Here is a 23398-nt window from a genome sequence, read left to right as displayed (position 1 = left end):
CACAAGTCTGCATTTACTAAAACCACTGAGCTGCATCCTTAAAACTGGTGGATTCCGTGGTACGTAAATTATACGCGGATGAGGCCGTTAAAGGCATTACAGGACGATCACTGGCTCTTGGCAGCTTCCTTCCCGCTTTCACGACACACTTCAGGACTCCCTGCTGGCATCTGACGCCCCTCTCTCTTCAAGCACCCCGAGGTGGTGTCGACTCTGGCCGGCGGGCCCCATCTATGACTTCGCGTCGGACTTTTCTCTGAGCACCTCCTGCATGCGCAGCTCTCCACCAGCAGCCCCACCGCACAGCTGCGCGCTCAGCACGCCCTCTAAGCCTCCTCCACGAGGGACCAGCTGTCGTCCCCCCTTACCGACGAGGAAGCGAAGGCAACATCCAGCGGGTCCAGCTCTGCGACAGGGAGAAGGGACCCTCTACTCAGCTGCAGCCTGTCCGCGCACGCTGCAGACACCAGTGTAGGTCAGAGACCCAGCAAGATGCGATGCTCGTGGCAGGCACCCCCCCTGGAGCTGTGGGACCCCGTCAGCGCCAGGGACCAGGTAAAGGCCAGTCCTGAGGTCAAAGATCTGGACTGGAAACCCTCCTTGGTGGGCACACTCCCCGCCGCCCTGACTCCGTGTCTATGTCTGCACTGCAGGAACAGTTCTGCTCCTCTCGACTGCCCATCGCAGTGGCCCTCGGGGCCTTTGCTCGTGTTGTCCTTCCTTCCCAGAACACTGTCCAATGAGCAGGGCATGGTGTCACATCTTCAAAGAGCCCTCCCTGGAAATACACGCCCTGGCTTCCTCTGAGTCACGGCTGCAGCAGACGCGCGTCGCCAGGACCAGGCGTGCCCAGAGCCTCCAGCACTCCGGGCCAGGGTGGCACGCTCAATCTGTCTCCCTCTTGATAGAGCACAGTCTGGATGCGTTTGCGCTGATTCTTCTTCAAATGTGAAAATTCTGCATCCACGTGGGTAGGGGAGGGAAGTAGTCCATCCATACGTGAAATTTCATAGTCGCCATGCTAATGACTGGCAGTGGCAGTGTGCCAAACACAATCACCTGTCCTCATGTGCACTGTTACAGACCCCCAGGGGCACTTCCCCCCATGCCACTGTGCAAGAGCCCCTGCTCGCTGTTCCCACCGGACCTAGGATGTCGGCTCTCGGCAGCCTGCTGCCATCCACCCACTAGCCTGGAACTGTGTGTGACGTATGTGAACGTGGAGGGAGGTGTTCCTCACAAAACAGCAACCTGGACACAACTTTAAACTCAGCCAGGGTAGGAATTTCCAAGGACGCGGGAAAGAGTAACACTGCAAAGACTCTGAGAACTTATGTGAACCAGAGGACAGAGTGCCTGAGCAACGGGACACACTCGCCAGCTGGGACACCCAGGCAGCTGCCGTATAGCCCGGGACTCCGGAGACACAGCCGAAGTCTCGCCGGCCAGTAACTGTACAAAGCCAAGTAGCGTGAGTAAACGCAGATTCTAATACTGCTCAGCATGAGAGTACTATGCCACGGACGTGGAGTATGGTTCCTACTGAGCAGCCCTCGTGACCATAGATTTAAAAATCCTTAAATTAAAAAAAAAAAAAAATTTAGCAAACTGAACCCAAGTTACTGTAAAGGATATCAAATCACCCCCTACTAGGGTTTATATCAGGACTGCAAGGTTGGTATAACATTCAAAAATTAATCAGTATCATTAACCATATTTTTAAAAAGACCAAGAAAAGAAAAAATACATGATCATTACAGTGGAGGCCAAAAGAGCATCTAACAAAATCCACCATTCATTTTTAATAAAATCTCAAAGTAAAGTAATAACAGAAGAAAACTCCTCAACCTGAAAAAGGGTACTGATACAAAACCTACACACAAACTACTGAATGCCTCTCCCTCTGATCAATAGCAAGAACAGGACAGTCACTCTCAGACTTCCTTAGGACATTTTACTGGATGTCCAAGGCAGTGCAATAGGCAAGAAAAAGAAAGAAAAGGTATCTAGATTGGAAAGGAAGAAATGAAACTACCTTTAGTCACAGACAAAATGCACATAATAAAAAAAATAATATATTATGTTTAATATCAGTGGTAAGTTTTAATATTTAATATTAGGGATAAATTTGGCAAAATATATGCACTTACTGCTATCAAGTACTGATGAAAGAAACTTAAGTGGTTCTCGATTTATGGAGAGGTATACTAGGTTCATGGATTAGAAGGTTCAATCTATCTGATCCCATGCAACTCACTCTTCCCACAGGTGTTGACCTCAAAATCAGTCCCCGGTAAACTTTCTGCAAATCTCCATCCTAAAGTCTGCTTTCCAGGGAACCTAAGATAGACAGTAATTAAAACTGACCCTTGAACAATGCGGGAGTTAGGGGTGCCACCTGCCCCAACTTGAAAATCTGCATGTAACTTTTGACACTCTCAAAACTTACTACTAAACCCTGTTAACCAGAAGACTCACCAATAACATTAACAGTTAACACAGATTTTGTAGAGCATATATATTATATTCCATATTCTTACAATAAAGTAAGCTAAAGCAAAGAAGACGTATTAAGAAAATCATAAGGAAGGGACACCTGGGTGGCTCAGCAGGTTAAGCATCTGCCTTCGGCTCAGCTCTTGATCTCAGGGTCCCGGGACTGAGACCCATGTCGGGCTCCCTGCTCATCAGGGAATCTGCTTCTCTGTCTCTCTCTGCCCCTCCCCCTCCACTTGGGTGCACGCGTGCGCTTTTTCTCTCTCTCAAATAAATAAAAATATTTTCTAAAGTCATAAGTAAGAGAAAACACATTTACAGTACCACACTGTATTTATTTTTTTAAAAACCTGCACAAAGTGGAACCTGTGCAGTTCATACCTGCGTTGTTCAAGGATCACATTTATAAATTTGTAAAGGAAAGAGAGGAGACGAAAGTGTAGGATATAATAATTATAGCTACTAGACGATGAGCAACATGCCAACCGAGACAGTTAAAAGTACAAAGTGCATAAATGGATTAACACAGTGAAGGCGGGAGAAAACCAACCAGGTAACCCCCACACGTGCTTCAAAGGTGTGCTTTTGAAGAATGTGGGGTTTTTTAAAGATTTATTTATTTATTTGAGAGAGAGAGAAGGTGTCAGTGAGTAAGAGAAGGGGGAAGTGTCTCGAGCCGACTCTGCACTGAGTGCAGAGCCTGATGCAGAGATCGAGCTCACGACCCTGAGGTTGGGACCTGACAGAAACCAAGAGTCAGGGGCTTCACTGAGCCATCCAGGCGCCCTGAAAAATGTTTTCTTTATACAATGGGAAAAATCATATAAAATTGCCATTTTCCAGCAATTTTTCTAACCTTACAAAAACGGTAACTTCCCATGGTTCCCATGGTTCAACTTTGTATTTCCCCTGAGTCAAACCCAATCACAACAACATATGAGTCAGGCTAACAAATGCTCCCTTTTCAATCACCTCCGGCCCTAGCATCTAAGTGTGAAAACAGTAAGTTCAAAATTCAAGAGTTTAGGGGCACCTGGGTGGCTCAGTGGGTTAAAGCCTCTGCCTTCGGCTCAGGTCATGATCCCAGGGTCCTGGGATCGAGCCCCGCATTGGGCTCTCTCCTCAGCAGGGAGCCTGCTTCCCTTCCTCTGTCTTTGTCTGTCTCTCTGCCTACTTGTGATCTCTGTCTGTCAAATAAATAAATAAAATCTTAAAAAAAAAAAATTCAAGAGTTTAAAATGAAGACATTTTCTAGACTTTTCATGGGGTTTGATTCCAAACAATCTTCTGAGGAACTCTGGCCTTGGCTCATTCTCTGGCGTCAACCTCCCCATGTTGATAGGGGACCTCACCAACCGCACTGGGAGGCTTGCCAAGCACAGGGCCACACGGCTTCCGCACCACTTTCCCCGGCTGCCTCAAGGGCTCCACATGTTCCGGCCCTTCCAACTGCCCCCCCCCCAGGTTCTTTTCCCTCTACACCGCACCCTTTGAGCTCCTGGTTCTTTTTCCACTGTTTCCACTATGCCTTCTCCGGAGCTAAGTGCAGAACCTCTGCTCTGACCACTTCTCACCCAAAGGCCAGGAGGCCCTGCCCTGGATGGTACTCCCCACAGAACTCCCCTGCTCAGATCTCCTTCCCAAACGCTGCACACACCTGCGCCGCACAACCATCCTGTTTGTGGCAGCAGCACGTTGCGCTGCCCCTGCTCAAGAGTGTGGGGCGCTCCTGGGCCCCTCCCCCTGACCTGAGACCAGGTCGCCCCCACGGGTCTCAGCAGCAGACACCAGTCCCGTATGCCCGCACGTCACAGCCTCTCACGCACACTCAGGACTGAATTCCCTCTTGCTGGCCGTGGGTTAAACAACAAGACTCTCCATGCTTTCGGCCTCCTCCCCCACAATCCATCTCACCCCCTTGGCTACACTCAAGAATCTCCCACAAGGCCAGCCAACATCACCTCACATGGTATCCCCCAAATGAAGGGCTGCCCCTTAGACTAACACCTTCCAGACCTGTGCTGTACAAGACCGTTGCTTCGAGCCACTGCGGCTATCTACATTTAAGTTCATCAAGATTAAATAACGCTTAACATTCCACGCCACAAGCCACACTTCAGCCCTCCACAGCCATGTGAGGCTAGTGACTTGTGTTCCGGAGAGTGCGCCTATCTAGAACCATTTCCCACTACTCTGTTCCAAAAAAAACATTTTGCTAACTGCTCCTCAATTATGCTTCCCACTTGCCAGGCCCCACTCTTATTTTTGCTGTCCTTCACAAAGGCCTCAAGGAGTCCCCTGGGGTGATCACCAGCCCCCCGGCCCACTTCCAGACATCACAGTCCAGCCAGGGCCCGGGAGCCCCAGTACTGCACCTCCAGATGCACCCAGTTCGAACACAGGCACCCTCCCACTCCTGCACCAGCAGCGCCTCCTTCACGCACACATACGCTCACTCACTCACGCACGGTGACATACACACGCACACACACATGCACACTCTATCTTCCCACAGTAGTAGCCAAAAAGACTTTTCCTAAGTGTCTATTAAATGTGACACAATGATTTATAAGAATACATTTTTGGGGGCGCCTGGGTGGCTCAGTGGGTTAAGCCACTGCCTTCGGCTCAGGTCATGATCTCAGGGTCCTGGGATCGAGTCCCGCATGGGGCTCTCTGCTCAGCAGGGAGCCTGCTTCCTCCTCTCTCTCTCTGCCTGCCTCTCTGTCTACTTGTGATCTCTCTCTGTCAAATAAATAAATAAATAATCTTAAAAAAAAAAAAAAAAGAATACATTTTTGGTCTTCATCCACAGTTCCTAAAAAGCTGCTTCAGAGCAAAGGTGAAATCAGGTCTTAGTATTGAAGGCGACTTCTGGGCCCCTCCCAAGGGGACTTGGTGGCCAGGAGGACCAATCAAGTGATTAGCGGGCTAGAACTTTGAGCCCCACCCCCTGACCTCCAGAAGAGGGAGAGTGGCTGGGCCGACTCCCTCTCATGCCCTCTCTCCCAAACCTCCAGCAGCTCCTCCCCTCCCCCAGCAAGAGCAGGCTTCCTACTCCCCTGAGGAAAGCCTCAGACCACCCTGGACCACACCTCTCGGCCCTCTTGCCAACCACCACCAACGTGCGCAGCAACAGCCTCTCTTCTAAGCCTTCTCCCCAAGATGTCAGCGCTGCCAGCATGGGACTGGTTCTAATTTCTTGCATCTTAAAAAACATGTGAATAAACAATCTTCTGTTGCCCCTTTGCAGCAAAACCCTTACAACAGAGGCCTGTGCTCAGCAACTCCGATTTCCTCCGCCCAGTTTTTCTGTTAAGTACACTCCACACATTTTTGCTCCCCACCACATATAAACCCCAGAATCTGCTCTTCCAAATCACCAAGAACCTTGACCTTGAACCCAGAGTACTGAAAACCACTCCCTCCTCCCCATTATCCACCTGGATCACCTCCTCCTCTGATACCCTCCCCTCACTGGTCCCACCCGCACTCCCCCCCACCTGGCAGCCCAAGCTCAGCGCCTGCACTACCTCTCCACGTGGGTGTTGTCCTCTGAGGTCACACGCCCAGACTCAACTCCTGAGCTGGCCCCTATGACTCCACCAGGAAACCTGAGTGGCTAACCTCAAAACATGTCCAGAACCCCAGGAAAGAAGACAAAAATGATTATTTATAAAAACGTATCTCTAGAGTACACATACACCTCGCCAGACTCGAAGGTCCTATCGCCACCACTGCCACCGTCTCACGCCTGGCCTGTTGCGGCTGGGCGCTCCGAACCAGTCTCCTGGCCTCCTCGCTGGTCCCTAGCAGCCTGTGCTCAACGGCAGCGAGCGTCGCCGCTTCTCCGCTCCGGATGCCCCCGCGGGCCCCTCCCTCTTCGCTTGCCTCCTCTGCTTCTCTCCACACACACTGGCCCGGCTGCCCTCGGGCCTCTGTACCAGCTGGGCTCTTGGCCTGGTTTACACAGGGTTCCCACGGTTTGCATTCCTCCCCAACACGTGACTTACCTCTGTCACCTGCTCCAACTCTGCTCAGATTCTCGCCGTCTGCAGACGAGCCCACCTGACCCGTTCCTGAGGCTCACACCCCAGCTTGCGAGTCTCCTCGGCTACCCCCCCAGTGTCTCTGCAGCACTGCCGCTTCTGACATGAGACGGAAGTCACTTGGTTATGTGTGCTGCTTGTGACTGCTGGCCGTGAGGGCAAGCACGGTGCCCAGCTCCTACGACAGCACCCACACATAATGAGTTCAGTAAGGACTGTGTTCACACCCGCGGTCGGGGAAGCCACATGACACGAATGGAAGTATACCTCTATGGTTAAGAAGGAAAACTCTGGAGTCAAGATACCTGGATTTGCACGCCGGCTCCACCTACCCCCTAGGTAAGCTGCTGGACTCAGTTTCCTTGTCCGCTAACTGGAACCAAGGGTACTCACCACCGATGGCTCAGACACGTAAATTAGACGAAGCACCGAATGTGTTCAGAACAGTATTCAGAACACAAGCATCAAATCACAAGTGATAACAGGTGACATGTAGCTTAAAAAAGTTATTTTCCCGAGGCGCCTGGGTGGCTCAGTGTGTTAAGCCTCTGCCTTCAGCTCAGGTCATGGTCTCAGGGTCCTGGGATCAAGCCCTGCATCGGATTCTCTGATCAGCAGGGAGCCTGCTTTCCCCTCCCTCTCTGCCTGCCTCTCTGCCTACTTGTGATCTCTGTCTGTTAAATAAGCTTAATAAATAAATAAATAAATAAGTATTTTCCCGAGGCGCCTGGGTGGCTTGCTCAGTTGAGCATCCAACTCTTGGTTCCGGCTCCGGTCATGATCTCAGCATGCTGGGATCCAGCTTGCAGCAGGGTCCCCAGACTCCCCATTCAGTGACAAGTCTGCTTCTCTCCCTCTCCTTCTGCCCCTCCTCCTGTGTGCGTGCAAGCTCTCTCTAGATATATAATAAATAAATATGTTTAAAATATATTTTTCCTAGACTTTACAGTCAGTAGCAGCTTTTTAGGTGGGTGGGCAACATTCAAACCACTGAGCAAGACAAAGATGCCAGGTCAGCACATCAGGAGAAATCTGTCGCAGCCTTTTAAAAAAACTTTTTCTTAAAACCTACTTCTGGAACTCGAAAAAGCTAGTGAATTTTCAGTCCCATGAAACTGACAAACTAGAGAATGGAATTTGTTCACTCACCACCATGTTCAGAAAGACTTTTGTAAAATAAATGCACTAAATTTTTTTTAAGTATATAGTTTTTAATTGCTTATTCAGAACTATCAGTCCAGTGGGGAAAGAGACAGTATGTGTACACATGTACTTATCCATGCACTGAACATCCCTGCTGGAAGGCCCAACAAGACTCTAGGGCAGCAGCTGCCTTCAGGAAGGGACCCCGGACACTGAGGGGTGCGAGTGGGAGGGACTTTTCACTCTGTACTCTTCAACACCTCTTCAGTTTGCAGTTTGTTTCAAGATTTTTCTTTATTCGACAGACAGAGATCTTAAGTAGGCAAAGAGTCAGGGAGAGAGAGAAGGGGGAAGCAGGCTCCCTACTGTGCCTAGAGCCCAATGCGGGACTCAATCCCAGGACCCCGAGATCATGATCTAAGCCGAAGGCAGAGGCTTAACCCACTGAGCCACCCAGGCACCCCAATACCTTTTCAGTTTTGAACATTTGTTCAAATAGAGAAAAAAAATTTTTCAAAGACTCATTAGAACAAGAAACCTGAAAATACAATTAAGGTAATTCCATTTACAGTAACATTGAAAAGAATAAAGTGTTTAGTAATAAATTTACCACAAGAAATGCAAGACCTATACACTGAAAACTACACAATATTGTTAAAGAAATCAAAGACCTAAGGGTAAGATATCCCATGTTCATGGAATCTTCTTCTTCTTCTTCTTTTTCTAAAGATTTTATTTATTTATTTGACAGGCAGAGATCACAAGTAGGCAGAGAGGCAGGCAGAGAGAGAGGAGGAAGCTGGCTCCCCACTGAGCAGAGAGCCCGATGCGGGACTCGATCCCAGGACCCTGGGATCATGACCTGAGCCGAAGGCAGCCGCTTAACCCACTGAGCCACCCAGGCGCACTGAAAAAAAAGAAAAAAAAAAAATCTTGAAAAGGAAGTGCAGGGCGCCTGGGTGGCTCAGTGGGTTAAGCCTCTGCCTTCAGCTCAGGTCATGATCTCAGGGTCCTGGGATGGAGCCCGCTTCCCCCCCGACCCCCGCCTGCCTCTCTGCCTACTCATGATCTTTGTCTATCAAATAAATAAATAAAATCTTAAAAAAAAAAAGATAACCTAATTAAAAAGTGAGCAAGGTGGGGGGCGCTTGGATGGCTCAGTTGATTGATTAAGCATCTCACTTTGGCTCCGGTTATGATCTGAGGTTATGACTGAGCCTGCTGGCAGACTCCACACTCCGTGGGGAGTCCCCACACTCCGTGGGGAGTCTGCTTGGCCCTCTGCCCCCCTCCCTGCTCATCATGTGTGCATGCTTATGCACTCTCTCTCAAATAAATAAAATCTTTTTTAAAACGTGAGCAAAGGATCTGAATAGACCTTTCCCCAAAGCTGACATATAAACTGCCGACAAGCACATGAAAAGATGCTCAACATCATTAGCCATCAACGAAATAGAAATGAAAACCACAATGAGATACTACTTCACACCGACTGGTTAGCTATTAAAAAAAAAAAAAAAAAAAGAGGGACGCCTGGGTGGCTCAGTTGGTTAAGCAGCTGCCTTCGGCTCAGGTCATGATCCCAGCGTCCTGGGATCGAGTCCCACATCGGGCTCCTTACTCGGCAGGGAGCCTGCTTCTCCCTCTGCCTGCCACTTAGTCTGCCTGTGCTCGCTCTCCCCCACCCCTCTGATAAATAAATAAAATCTTAAAAAAAAAAAAAGAGTTTCTTAAAAAAAAAAAAAGACACACAAGGGTGGCTGGGTGGCTCAGACGATTAAGTGGTTAAGGGTCTTACTCTCGATTTCTGTTCAGGTCATGATGGCAAAGTTGTGAGCACCGAGCCCCGTGTCAGGCTCCGTGCTGGGCAGGGTGGAGTCTGCTTAAAAGTCTCTCTCCTCTCACTTCCCCCTCCCCACTGCCCTCCCCCAATCACAGGCACATACGCTTTCTCAAAAAAAAAAAAAAAAAAAAAAAATTAGGGGCACCTGGGTGGCTCAGTCAGTTTAGCATGGTTTCAGCTCAGGTCACAATCCCAGGGTCCTGGAATTGAGTCCTGCATCGGGCTCCCTGCTCAGCAGGGAGCCTGCTTCTCCCTCTGCCTGCCACTCCCCCTGCTTGTACACTTGCTATCATTCCCTCCCCATGTCAAACAAATAAAAATTAAAATTTTAAAAAAGACCCACAATAACAAGTATGAGAGAGGCTATGGAAAACCTGGAACCTTTATGCGCTGGTGGCAGGCATATGCATCTAGTGCACTAGTGCATTCACTCTGTCCCTCCAAAAATAACCCTGGAGCTACAGTAAGATGCAGCAATTTCACCCCCAGGGGAGCACCCCAAAGAAATGAAAACATATGTCCAAACACTGGTTCTCAAAGACGTACAAACATGTTCACAAACAAGCACAAACAGCAGCATCACCCCCACAAGCCAAAAAGTGGAAATAATGCCAATGTCTGTAACCGACGACGACCACAAACCCGACCACAAACCCAAAGCAGGCGGTCCTCCGGCACGTGCCACAACGGCTGCCCAGCAGCAAAGCAGCCGCCGCGGAGACCAGTCGCCCAGGACTACCCATGAGCCTCCACATCTAACCCGCCAAGGCCCATCAACCAGACCCCTGGGCTGACCTCTCAGCCTCCACCCCCTGTTCACTCACCTACACCTGCTTCTGCACTTCTGTCCCCGCCCAATTCACTCCCGATATGACAGCCAGGGTGACGCTTCAAAGAGACAAGCTGTTCAGCTCAGTCTTGTGACATTTCCTGTAGTTGGTGGGGCCCGGCTAGCTGCCTGCCTTGCTCCATCTCCTACCCTACTCCCAGCTCCCACTCCATGGGCGCTGCTGCCCCCAGGTGCCACAGGAGCTGATCCCTCTCCCCACTCTCCATGCACACTGTGGCCTCAACTCACTCTCACCCGGAGGTGTTCTCCCTGACCCACCGTCTGAACAGGATGTCCAAGGTCCGCCCTCAGCACGCCGCCCACCATCTTTCAGGGGATGCACCACAGTTGTCAAATGATGCTCTGAGCTACAGGAGGCAGGGCCTCACCCCTGCATTACCAGCCCTAGTGGAACGGACGAAGGGCAAGGCCTGAGCACGCCACCCAATTCCAACAACGCGGCCAGCAGTGCTCCCTCCTTCCATACCGGAGACGGCGCCCACCCACCCATCTCGTACTCAGAAGTGGAGAGTGTGGTGAGGCACTGGGCCGCCGAGCTTCTCCAAATACCCACCAGGGTCCTCCATATGCTGAGTGCATGCCGAGTCCAGTTTGTAAGTTTGCTTTTTTAAGATCCTATTTTTAAGTAATCTCTACATCCAGTGTGGGGCTTGAACTCACAATGCCGCTATCAAGAGTCACACGCTCCACCGACAGAGCCAGCCAGGTGCCCCTGCTTTGTCCCTTAATGTTGGCATTCTTTAGGGACTTCGTAGTCAATATGAAATGGGGCCCATGTCATACATCTTGTCCCCCGTGAGGGCCACCACACCTGGCTCAGAGGGGCACGGACAGAGCCCCTGCCCCAAGGCATTTCTCTGCCAGCTGTGCAGTGCCACCAACAGGCACGCAGTCCAACTCCCACAGATGACTTTATCACATAAAATTGGTTAGGGTGGTTCAAAGATGGGAAGTGCTGGTGTGTTCTGGAAAGGAGAAATGGGTAAAGGCAGACTAAAAAGGCTCTTGCGAAACTCCTTGCCGGACTTACCTGCTTCCTGACTGGCAGGCAGGACCCTAGAGGAGGAGGGCGCCCCTTCGGGAGGTACTCCAAGCTCTCGGCTTTGCAGTACACATCCCCGCTTGCTGAACTGCTGCTCTGCCCAGCCCTGTCGCACTGAAGGCGCCAGCCCCAGAGCACAGCCAGAAGTTCTCCAGGAACCTGCTGTTTCCTGCTGCGTGCTGCCCCTTCCCCGTGAGGGTCACCGTTCCTGTGCCTGGTTAGCACCCTTCAACACCTGGCCACAGATTCCCCTCCTTTCTAGAGGAGATACCCTTTCTTCCAGAAAGCCTACCTAAACTCTGTTCACACCAGGCTAGGCTAGTAGCCACTGCAGGGGTCCCCCCAAGCCCCCACACTTGCCCCACAAAACCACATAAGAGTATCACGCCCATGTGTGTCCCCCACCAGCAGTCTGGTCTGGATCCAGCGCGGGGCACCCATGGCCGGCACACAGCAGGTGACAGGAGAGGCCAGGAGCAGAATAAAGGAGGGCGGGCCTGGGAGACACAAAACCAGAGGGCAGGTCTCGCCAAACGAACGGAGAAAGGCTCTGCCTGTGAGCAATGGCCATCCTGGACCCCAGCGGCCACGGGCAGGAAGGTCCACACTGTTCCTAGAGAGCCACCTGTGATTTCCAAAAATCCCTGGGAATAAAGGTCTCTGAAAGCCACAGTGTCACTCCCTTCCAGCTTTTAGGAAAAGAGGCTACTTCTTGGGTTTCTCAGAGCTGGAACAAATTGGAATCCTAATAGCAAAGCTGAATTGAGAATACTAATACAGCAGCCAACACCACAATTAAACAGAACATCAACAGAGTCCAGAAGCTGCTTCAACTCTGTTAGGGACGTACATGATCTGATGCACAAAGAACATGAGAACAGGGGATTGGGGAAATTTATATTGTATATGCTTCGTCACAACCCTAAGTGCAAGGAAGAAAGTGCCGGCCACCAAACCAATCCCGGGGAATGGTTGAAGGACTATAATCGAAAACCACCAGCAGCATCTTGGGGACAGTATTACTGCAAAGCTCAACCACGAAGGCAGCACCAGCTGTTCCAACTATGCTGGGGCCTCTCAAATCCCCAAGAAAAGACCAAGAGAGATACCCGTGCCCAGTCTGCGGACCGAAGGGGTAGAGCCAGTTTTGTCATGTGTAAAACGGGGGTGGCAAGGAGGGCCTCGGCGGACTGCTGTGGGGACAGGAGCTGTGGGTGCGTGCAAAGGGCCTGGGGTAATGTGTGGTGTTCACTCTACCACGGCAGGATTATAGGCAGCCCCCCTTATCCACGGAGAGTTGCTCCAGACCCCCAGATAACACATCACACTTTTTCCTATACAAACATACCTATGATAAAGTGTACTTCATAAATTAGGCATAGTAAGAGATTAACAACAATAATAATAAACTAGACCAATTTTTAATACACTGTAAGACTTTTATGTCAATGTGTGGGGGGGGGAGACCAAGAGAGAAAGCAAGATAGACAAAGGCACACAGTCAAGAAGGAAGGTCACCTGGAACACCAGAAGTCAGATGAGGGCTTTCAGGCCTGGTTGCCAGTGAGGGCTTCAAGCTGGGGTGACTGGTTCACACCACAGCCAGGACACTTGGGGTCTGGCCTGTCTTCAGCCCGTGTACATGAGGACAGAAAATGGGCTCTGCTGACTCGTCAGCCTCTTGGTGTTAAACTGAAAAAAAGTTTTTAAATATTTATTTATTTATTTATTTGGGCGCCTGGGTGGCTCATCTGGTTGGATGACTGCCTTCGGCTCAGGTCATGATCCTGGAGTCCCGGGATCGAGTCCCGCATCGGGCTCCCGGCTCCATGGGAAGTCTGCTTCTCCCTCTGACCTTCTCCTCGCTCATGCTCTCTCTCCCTGTCTCTCTCTCAAATAAATAAATAAAATCTTTTTATTTTTTTATTTTTTTTTTATATTTTATTTATTTATTTGACAGAGGGAGATCACAAGTAGGCAGAGAGGCAGGCAGAGAGAGAGGAGGAAGCAGGCTCCCTGCTGAGCAGAGAGCCCGATGCAGGACTCGATCCCAGGACCCTGAGATCATGACCTGAGCCGAAGGCAGCGGCTTAACCCACTGAGCCACCCAGGCGCCCCAAATAAAATCTTTTTTAAAAAATATTTATTTATTTATTTGACAGAGAAAGTTCACAAGTAGGCAGAAAGGCAGGAAGAGAGAGAGGGGGAAGCAGGCTCCCACCGAGTAGAGAGCCTGATGTGGGGCTCAATCTCAGGACCCTGGGATCATGACCTGAGCCGAAGGCAAAGGCTTTAACCCACTGAGCCACCCCGGTACCCCTTAAAACGAATTTTTAAAAACCTTATGGGGGTGCCTGGGTGGCTCAGTGGGTTAAAGCCTCTGCCTTCGGCTCAGATCATGATCCCAGGGTCCTGGGATCAAGTCCCACATCGGGTTCTCTACTCGGCGGGGAGCCTGTTTCCCTTCCTCTCTCTCTGCCTGCCTGTCTGCCTACTTGGTGATCTCTCTCTGTCAAATAAATAAATAAAATCTTAAAAAAAAAAAAAAAAGTTGTTTTTAAAAAAAAAAAAACCTGGGGCGCCTGGGTGGCTCAGTGGGTTAAGCCGCTGCCTTCAGCTCAGGTCATGATCCCAGGGGCCTGGGATCAAGTCCCACATAGGGCTCTCTGCTCAGCAGGGAGCCTGCTTCTCCTCATCTCTCTGTCTGTCTCTCTGCCTATTTGTGATCTCTCTCTCTGTCAAATAAATAAATAAAATCTTTAAAAAAAAAAAAAAACCTTATGCACGTGTAACACTTGGTAATTTACAGAACCCTCCAGGACTCAGTCATGCTGCGGCAGGACAGACATCATCTAATCCACACACAAAAGCCCAGGCTTAGCTGTTAAGCAATTTATCTGTGATCAGGTGCACAGGCCAGGGATTGAGTCAAAGCTCAACCCCGCAGCTGAGCCAGGGCTGCACCAGCTACACCAGGCAGCTCAGAAACCCAGCATGGATTTATTACTCACTCCCTGTGCTGCCCACTGGACTTCCCCCCACAACCCCAGGACTGGGTCAACACCAAGACTCCCTGCGGGCGCCACCCTGGAATGCTCTGAAAACCTAGTCACGCTTGTGTGTAACAGCTTTACTGACACAATCACATACCATACAACTCACCCACTCAAACTGTACGATCTACTGATACTAACATAGTCACAGACACGCACAGCCTTCTCCATGGGCAACTACAGGGTACTTCCCTTACCCCCAAATAACCCCTTATCTCTTATCTGTAACCCCAGGCTCTGGAAACCACTAACCTACTTTTGACCCATGGACGTGCCTGTTCCGCGCATTTCACACCAATGAAATCACACGCTCGTGGGTCTCTGTGTCTGGCTTCCTTCACTGACCACAGCGTTTCGAGATCCATCCCTGTTGTCGCACAGACCAGTATTTCTCTCCTTTTTATTGCCGAATAACATTCCATGCCATGGAAAGACCACACTTTATCTATTCATGTGCTGATGGACCTGTGGGTCATTTCCAATTTTCTGCTACCATGGACAGTGGCCGCTCTGAGCATCGGTGCACAGGTGCTTGAGTGAAGGTGCCCTCCTAGTCACTCCTGCCCATGAGAACACACGAAAATGGGCCAATTTCCAGTGGAGAAACTCATTTAATCTGATCATACCATATTATTCAAGATATAGGTAGTTGGGAGAAATAAATGACCAAAGGAAGTGCAGAGCTAAAGACGTGGAAAAGCAAGAGCAAAACCTGACCTAATGGAGCGACTAGTGATTAACAGAAGAAGTGCTACTTCTGGGACAGACCCCACAGGCATATTCTCACATTACCCAACTCTGTACAAAACAAACTGCACAACACACGGTATCCAGCAGCACGGGACGACTGAGACATGTCACAGCACCTCTGTAGCGCCAAACACAAATGCAGCCATGAAAAAGAGTGAACTGGGAAATTTACCAATATGGGATGACTTCCATACACATTTAGTTTAAAAAGGCAAGGTTCAGGAGCTTTTTGAAAAGGGCAGAAAGAGAAGAATTTGCTTTTGTAAGTACTGATGTCTCCAGAAGGAGATACAGCAGTTGCCTCCAGGGGACCGGGCTCCTGTGGGTAAAAACAGAACAGAAGCTACACTGTGCACTATTTTCCAACTGTGAATGTGAATATGTTATGGATTCCAAAAGAAAATTTTTTAACCTTTTAGGAAGCAAAAATAGAGAGAATCTATGAGAATTTTTTAAAAACAATTATACTTAAGAAAGCAAGAGACGAGAGGCCCCGGATAGTTGTAAGCAGCCCAAATGGAGGAAAGAAAGGAGCTGCTCCCGCTGCAGTGCTAACCCTCCTCTGGGGTGAGACCTACCCAAATCCACCGTTCCTACTGAGGTCAACGTCCTAAGAAAATGTTGCAAAGAGACACTGAGGACACAAAGGTCTCCTTTGCCTTCAAAGACCTCCCAGTGCAGACGGGAGACAGCTCACGTGTCCAGTGGCCAGAGGCACGGCTCAGAACACGAGGAGGCACAGAAGTTGCTGCGTGAAGGGAGGGGTCAGGACAGGCTCCTCCTGGGACAAGCGCCATTGAGGGTCTGAGGAGATGAAGGGGCCACTCGAGCCTTGCTTGTTTTGCGGGGAGGGGGGATGTGGAGCGGGGCTCGGCCTCCGGAGCACTGGCTGGTGTCAGTGCAGAGCAGAGCGCGAGTCGGCGCACAGGAAAGAGCGGTCCAAGGAGCATGTGAGGCCAGGGAGGACCGCAGGGCACATGAGCAACCAGCTGGACACACTCTGGGCCCTTCAGCCTGGCCTCCTGGCTACAGGACCGTCCCGCCACAGTGGGATGCCCAGCAGCACTCCTAGTCTCCACACATTCAGTGCCAATAGCACCCAAGTCAGAACAACCAAAAACTTCTCCAGACCGGTCACCTCTGGGCGAGCACCACTGCTCCGCACTACCCCACCTGAGCAGCTATGTGGAAGACAGGAGGGAGCCCCCGAGCAGGCACAGCCATAACGCAAAACGGCACAGGCCCCAGACAATAAATGTAAGGGAGGAGAAATTTGGGAACTACTCAAGAGGGACCAGGAGGACCTATTGCGAGGACCTGCAGCTGGGGGAGGACCCAGGACACCAAGCTCTTCCAGGCAGCCAACAACCCAATGACGGTCCCAAAGCACCAAAGGGCTGAGGTCAGAAGTAGAAGAGGCAGGGTCTAGAAGCCCACAAGGCTTCTGCATCCAGAGGCTGGCTGCAAAGTTCGAGGCTGAGGGGAGAAGTCTGGCTGGCACCACTGTCCTGAGGGAGACCACCCAGACAGGGCATGAAGCAGGCTCTTTTTTTTCCTTGGAGGGGAACAGTCCACCCCAGCATGCAAGCAGCAGAAAAGGCCGGACGGACATTTTTAAATCTATCCTTAGATATTTTACATTTTGCTCACAAAGCTGTTTCATCACCATCTGTTCTGAACATTAAACCTTCTCACCTTAAACCCCACAAATGCCCAAAGACTCTATTTTAAAGGGGAAGGATTCCTCCCCAAGTCTTAGTGTCACAGATTTAAAGGAGATGAGATGTAGTAATGTAGGGTAAGTCTAAGATATTCTCCCTAGGTCCGATTTTTTAAAAGAGATTTTATTTATTTGAGAGAGAAGCAGTGACTTAGCAGGAGAGAGCACAAGCAGGGAGGGAGAAGCAGGCTCCCACTGAGCAGGGAGCCCAACGCAGGGTTCGACCTCAGGACTCCAGGATCATGACCTGAGCTGAAGGCAGATGCTTCACCATCTGAGCCACCCGGGCGCCCTCTCCCTAGATCTGAGAAAGAGAATCATCTCCTTGGGAAATGAAGATTCTTCCTGCTTTGCTCTGAAGCAAGTTAGATCTTATTTTGTTCTGGAACAGGTAATTCCAAGTTCTCACTCTGTTGCTTATGTCTTCACTGTCATCTGAGTTTGTTAATAAGTCATCCTTCCTAGTCCAAGGATAACACTTTTAAGCGAAGTATAACAACAACTGCTTCAGTGGTCTAATTCGGAGAATCACCCAAGACCTGCTCTAACTCCCATCGCTGTCTGCAACAACACTACCCGCCCCCCGCCCCCCAGGACAAGTCCTACAGGATCTAGAGTGCCTCGCTAGCAGCTTTCTTCTTTTAAACAGATTTTATATAGCAACCTACAAATTACAAATCCATAATATCAGATGTAGAATGCATCTAAGCAGTAAGATCCGTTCCTCATTTACCTTTGTAAGAGACTTAGCTTTTCCCAACTTGCTCGGGTAAGAAAATCGTCCCAGACTTCAAGTTAATGCAAAACCAAGATCTAGGTGACGCTAGTAGACAAGGGCAGAGCCAGCAGCCAAGCAGCGGGGCCCTGGAAACCAGCTCCCAGCACTGGCAGTCCCCAACACTCACATCGCACCTGGCACCAACCGCTTGAGTGTTCGCTCGCTGAGTCCTCACGACCACCCCCCAGGAGGCCAGGACGCCCACCACCCCCACGACCACCCCCCAGGAGGCCAGGACACCGGTGGCCGCGTTTCACCGACCCGAGACCAAAGGCACAGAGCACGGAGCCGCAAGCACAGGAGGCAGGACTGGAAGGCAGGCAGTCTGGCTCCAGAACGCGCCCGCTTCTGCGCTCTGCTGGCCAGCTCCTTGGCCAGACACAAAGTGCAGCCAGAGGCCGGCTGACCTCTGCTCAGTCAGCGAGCAAGCCTGAGGGTCATCAAGTCTGCGCCCAGGACGCTTAGGAAACGAGCCTCCTGCTTCCCGGCCGCACCCCGCACCCCGATCGAATCTCCGAGCCCTCCCCCAGCGGGCAGCAGCACACCTGGCTCATTGTGAAACCGGAGCCGCTGACCGGGAACCACCTGCTGTTTGCAGAGGCGCCCTGGACCCACAGGGTTTAATTCCTCTCGCCGGCTTCAAAGACAAATCTCCTATTGTCTACACCGGCGGAGGCCCACGAAGCCTCGCAACTGTCGGTGTCTGCAGAGGTCACCGGAGGTTTGGCTAAACCCCACGACACCGAACGGAGGCGGGGGGAGGGCGCCGCGTGTTCGCCGAAGGTTGCGCAGCGCCCACAGCCGCTGCCGGGGGAGCAGCGCGGAACACACCCCCAGCCGCGCGGCGCGCGGGGACGATAGAAGACGCCCTGACCCCACGAGGCACGGCCGGCCTCCCGCGCGGCCCCGCCGCCCCCGCCCCCGGGAAGCCACAGAGGGACTTCCAGGCCCCGGAGGGCTGCGCCCGGGAGCGCCCCGACCCGCCGCGCCGCAGAGGCCGGTCGGCGAGGCCCCGCGGCCACGGCCCGCACCCAGAGCCGCGCGTCCCGACTCCCGCGCCCGGACAAAGCGCCCCCGCAACCCGCCCCGCCCGAGCCCCGCGAAGCGCGCCGACGCCCCACGCCCGGGCCCCGGCACTCCACTCACGCCCCCCCCGCGGCCGGGCACCCTCGGGCCGGGCACCCTCGCCCTCACGCCCACCCCCCGCGGCCGGGCACCCTCGCCCTCACGCCCACCCCCCGCCCGGCCCCCGCGCGGCCTTGGCCCCCCGCGCCCCGCGCCCCGCCCAGTCCCGCCCGGCACACCCACGCGCCCTCCGCACCCGCCCCCGCGGCGGCCCCGCCCGCCCCCTCGCGCCCCGCGGGCCCGGATCTTCGCACGGCGGGGTCCGGGACCTCCTCGAGGCCGGGCGGGGGCCGCAGAGCCGGCCTCTCCGCCATCTTCCCGGCCCGCGCCGCCCACCGCCCGCGCTCTCACCGGCCGGCTGCTCGGGGGCCGCGCCGCCACAGCCGCTCATGTCGGCCCGGGCGCCGCGCCCGAGCTGTCGCGGCTCTCCCGCCGCCGCCGCCGTCAGCGCCGTCGCCGCAGCCGCAGCCGCAGCCGCAGCCCGCCCGGTCCGCGTCCTGCGCCGCCGCCGCCGCCGGGCCAGTGCGCCGCAGCCGCGCGTCCTCCCGTCACCAGCGCAACCCCCCGCCTCCGGCCCCGCCCCCGCGCCTCCCCGCTCCCGCCGCCAGGGGGCGCCGCCACGAACCCCGTGCGCGTGCGCCGGCGTGCGGCATGCCGGGAGCCGGAATCCGGCCGAGGGCGCGCGGGGCCTGCCGGGAGGCGGGAGTGCGGTCCTGGGGGCTCCGCCCCACAGGCGGGCGTGGCCAGCGCGCGACCTCCGAGGGCCCCGAGGGCGGGGTCGACGGGGCGGGGCCGGCGGGGCGGGCGCGGCCGGGCGTCCACTCCCCGCGGGACGCGGTCGCACTCGCTCGCGTCGCTCGGACCGCAGCCGGCCGGGCCCTCCTGCCCGACCGCCCGGCAGGGTCTCCTTCAACCCTCGGGCCGCGCGGCCGCCGCTCGGACGTCTCGGTGCGGACCGGGGGGAGCTAAGCCCCGAAACCGTCGGACCCCGCGAGGCTCGGGCGTCCCTCCTCGCGGACTCGGAGTCGCGGCGAGCACGGGTCCTCGCTGGCGCAGTCTGTCGCCCGTTCGCTTAGCGGTCAGACGGCCCGTGCTTCGTCCCCGAGCTCCCGGCGACCGCGCGGCCTCCGCTCTCCGGCAGCTCGTCCTCGCGGACCCGCGTCCGGCTCGAGAAGGCGCGTCGGACTGGTGCTTGGAAGCTACGCCGCCCGAAGCGTCCGGCAGCACGCGGAGACCGCGGCGCCCAGTGCGTGGCCGCACCCGCGCGCTCCTCTCCAAAACCGCCAGGGCTGGAAGCGCCGTCGCGGAAGCGCGCGGCCGAGCTCCTGCCCTGCAGCTCCCCGCTGCGCCCAGCCGGAGCTCCTCCAGCGGCTCGAGCTCACCGCTCCTGCCCCCCTTCGTTCTGCCCTCGCACCCCGCACCCGCCCACGTGCATGAGCCGTCACGCCGCTTCGTTGCTAGACCCTGTCCACAGTGGGCATCGGAGAAGACCCACCCCGGCTGAACCCAGCCATGCCCCATGATGACCACTGCAGAAACGGGCAGACGGCTGGCTTCACCTGAAGCTTAAAATGAGTGCTTCGCTCTCCCTTGTGATCTTGTGATTTTTCTCTCCCTCTCTGAGTGACCACCAGAATTTCTCAGGCCTCTCTAGTTGAGCCACCCAGACGAGACCAACACTCTTATCACCGCATCTGAAGGGCCACCCATGTCCACCCTCTGCCCTTCACCTTCCCTCCTGGTAACCTGCGACCGTCACTTCCCCGATCCTACATAAGGCAGTCTCTCCCCTGGGGCACTGGAACCCATTCCCTCGTGAATTCTCAAAGGCTCTGCTTTGCCATCTCCTCTCCTAATCTGTTTGTCTTTCTCTATGTAATTATTTCCATGAGCACAAGATACACTCTGATAGTTTTCACTACTAAAAAAAAAAAAAGAAAGAAAAAGAAAAGACTCCGCATCCCCCTCAGACTCCCTGGTGACTGTGCTGCTCAAAAGGCTGGCCTGTGTCTTCTATTTCCTTCTCTTCTCATTCTCCAGTTCCATGGAACACATCCCTGTTCCTGACTCCTGTGTACTTGTTCCTGTTGTCCTCTGGTTGCCCTGTCAGCATCATCCAACATGCTGAGTCTGAGCTGATTTTACTGATGGGATGTGCAAGTTTGGGGCTCAGAGGATGTGACTTTGTGTGTCATCTGCACGTAACACAATAGGATGTCAATATTTTGGCTAAGGACAGCAGATAGCATACATCCACATATACTAAAAATGTGCAAACACCTATTTTCAGGGCTTCTGAGAAGGTGGCCAAAGCCGGCTCCATACTTCTTTGCCCTTTACCATTGTAGGTAAAGGTAAGGTAGGAAGTGAGAGAATGAAGGAAGGTTTCCTGGGAAAAGACGTAGACCTACCAGTGTGTTTCCATTCTCCATCCCACCTCCCGCCAAACCTAGGTGGAAAGTATTTATATAATGGGTAGGATAAAAGTATCAAAAAATATGTTAGAGGGAGAAATGATCCAAAATAAAACCAAGATGGAAATTTAACATCAGATGAAACAATTGAAGTGCAAGTCATTACCAAGGCAAAATGGAAATTACATTATCTTAACAAATTACAAATAATTAACAAGTGTGTTAACTTTAAAACTGCCAGTTATTTTCCAGGAAAAATGGGTTTACTTAGTAAAAGCAGAGAGTTGCAATTCAGGATAAGCAAGCTCAGACAAAACTATAGGCAAGTCCGCAGAGCCAAGGAGAGCAAAGCTCTCATATAGAGGAAAGAGGGTAGGAAGTAACATCTCCAGCGAGGTGCAACCTCTCTGTCGGTTCTCTGAGCCACGGCCAGGGTGGTGAGCCTCCTCTGCTGGCCGCCCATTGCCACCTTCACGGAGTCTCCATCCAGTTTCACACTTGACCCCTAAACAACACGGGCTTGAACTGTGCGGGACTAATCTGTGAATTTTTTTTTTCAGTAGGTGTATTAAAAAATTTTTCGGAGATTTGTGACAATTTGAAAAAACTTGCAGACAAACTGTGTAGCCTAAAAGTATTTAAAAAATTCAAATGTTGGGTATGTCAGGAATGTATAAAATATATAAAAGTACTTGTCTATTTTATCATTTGTTACCATGAAATATACACAAATCTATTACCAAAAGTTAAAATTTGTCAAAACTTATGCACACAAACACTCACAGACCATACATGTGCCATTCGTTGTCAGGAGAAATGTAAGCAATCCAAAGATGCAGTATTAAATCATAACTGCATAAGATTTACTGCAGTACTGATAAAAAAAGAAAGCTACAGGCTCAAAATGACACCTTAGGTCCAGTCCCCAAACTGGGGCTTACTACCTAACCTAATACCATTGTCATCCTACCCCAGAAATACAGCCTTAGTCAGAAATTTTCTGCTTAGCACCAATAAGGAGATCTGTCACATGGGTCTTTCCATCCCCAAAAGGAAGATGAGATAATCCACATACTAAGAACTTTTTGTCCCCAAATGAAGGTGACCTAACCTAAAATAATGCTTTTTTCCTGTTCATGACTTCCCTGTTCTGCTTTCAAAAACCTTTCCCTTTCGGAACCCTTTGGAGCTCCATTCCCCTTGCTACATGCTTGTTTCATGGATCACCTAATAAAGCCAATTAGATCTTCAAACTGACTTCATTCGATTCTATTCTTTACCAGTACACACTGTACTTCTCTGATAAATAGGGGCCACCTCCTGTGCTATTGTGCTGAGCTCGTGTTTTGGGAACCCACTGAAAACACCCTGTGACATTAATCATCCGACATCAGCACACCATCTCTCCAGTAAATTATGTATCACAATAGAAGTGATCTCTACATTGAATTACTTGAATTACTTGAATTACTACATTCCTACAAAGAAATTACTACAAGGGTTTTACTACAAAGAAATTTACAAATGGTCAATAAGCACATGAAAAGATGAGCAACGTCACTAACCACTAGGGGATTGCAAATCAAAACCACACTGAGATACATGCCCACACCCATGAGGATGGCTATAGAATAAGGAGGGGAAGGAAGGAAAGAAGGAAAGACAAGAACAAATGTTGACAAGAATGTGAGGAATTGGAAAACTTGTGCACTGTTGGTACAAGTGTAAATGGGGCAATTATTCAAAAATTTTAAAAATTAAAAAAATTAAAAATGTGATCCAGTTATTCCGAGACAGACCAGGGGCTGGACTTGGGTCCCCTCAACCCTGAGCACAAAATCCAGTGCCCCTTGGCTGCCTCCATAAGAAGAGAGAGGAGGGAAAAAAGCTGAAACTATGCCTCTTGAGTAGCAGATACTGCAGGAATGCAGAGGGAAGACACACACCGAAAGGAGGGTGCTTATTACAAAGACTAGCAAAGAACACTTTGTAACTCAACCCTCACCTTTGCTAGTGCCTTAGATCTGCAGTTAAGTATATTACCTGTTCACCTTGGTAATCCTCCCAAAGTGTTCACCATCATCTCTTGGTTGGTTGGAGTTTTTCTTACAGTCACTTACTTAGAAAGGCTGTTA

General features: G+C 51.9%; 1 protein-coding gene across 2 annotated transcripts in view; it reads right to left on the bottom strand.

Annotated features, from left to right (window-relative positions):
• ARHGAP39 (Rho GTPase activating protein 39) overlaps positions 1-19339 on the bottom strand; it is a 96497-nt gene extending 77158 nt beyond the window's left edge. For both annotated transcript variants that reach the window (XM_045074047.1, XM_045074048.1), the window contains exon 1: positions 19201-19339. The gene's annotated coding sequence lies outside the window, so the exon portion shown is untranslated. The remainder of the gene's footprint in view (positions 1-19200) is intronic.
• Between the last annotated feature and the right edge of the window lie 4059 nt (positions 19340-23398).

Source organism: Mustela putorius, unplaced genomic scaffold (assembly GCF_011764305.1).
Source record: "Mustela putorius furo isolate JIRA1106 unplaced genomic scaffold, ASM1176430v1.1 tig00537303_pilon_pilon_pilon, whole genome shotgun sequence".
Lineage (NCBI taxonomy): Eukaryota > Metazoa > Chordata > Mammalia > Carnivora > Mustelidae > Mustela > Mustela putorius.
This window is presented reverse-complemented; position numbering and strand designations above follow the sequence as displayed.